Raw genomic sequence first — 526 nt, 5'->3', positions numbered from 1 at the left:
CTAGGAAGAAAGCAAACACACGCCTTAGTGTGACAAGGGTGGCAAAGGCACCTCGCTCACATCACTAGGGTGCCAAAGCCCCTGGGCGTTCTTGGGGGGAGCGCTCATGGGCGGTGGGGGGGGGGGCTGACAGAACAGGCCACCGACCTACCTCTGGACAGTGGAGCCGGGTGGTAGCCCCACGTCTTCCCCTCCCTGTGCCGCTCCTTCCCTGAGCCCCCTCACCACCAGCTGCTGGGTAGGTCTAACTTCCCCTTCCCCCTCCCCGCCAGGTCCCTGCTGCGCCCCACATCCCGCCTCTGCAGAGTCACAGGAGGGCGTAGGAACCTGTCGAGCCAGTAGCATTCGGGGGGGGGTCAGGAAGTGAGCGGGCAGGTGCACGCGGGAGGAGATGGGTGGGGTGGGGGCGTGTCTTACAGGTCCCTTGGTAGAGGGTTGAAGAGGCGAGTGGCAGGCTGGTGGGGGGTGAAGACGCGAGCCTTAGGCCGGGGTTGGGGGAATCAGGCAGTGGGGGGGAAGGGGAGGG

At 66.0% G+C, this 526-nt stretch overlaps 1 protein-coding gene across 9 annotated transcripts in view; it reads right to left on the bottom strand.

Annotated features, from left to right (window-relative positions):
- Nucleotides 1-526, bottom strand: part of KCNT1 (potassium sodium-activated channel subfamily T member 1) — a 231,694-nt gene that overhangs the window by 7,885 nt on the left and 223,283 nt on the right. The gene's annotated exons all lie outside the window — the stretch shown is intronic.

Source organism: Pelodiscus sinensis, chromosome 22, assembly GCF_049634645.1.
Source record: "Pelodiscus sinensis isolate JC-2024 chromosome 22, ASM4963464v1, whole genome shotgun sequence".
NCBI lineage: Eukaryota > Metazoa > Chordata > Testudines > Trionychidae > Pelodiscus > Pelodiscus sinensis.
Note: the sequence above shows the minus strand (reverse complement) of the source record. Positions and strands in the feature narration are given on the sequence as shown.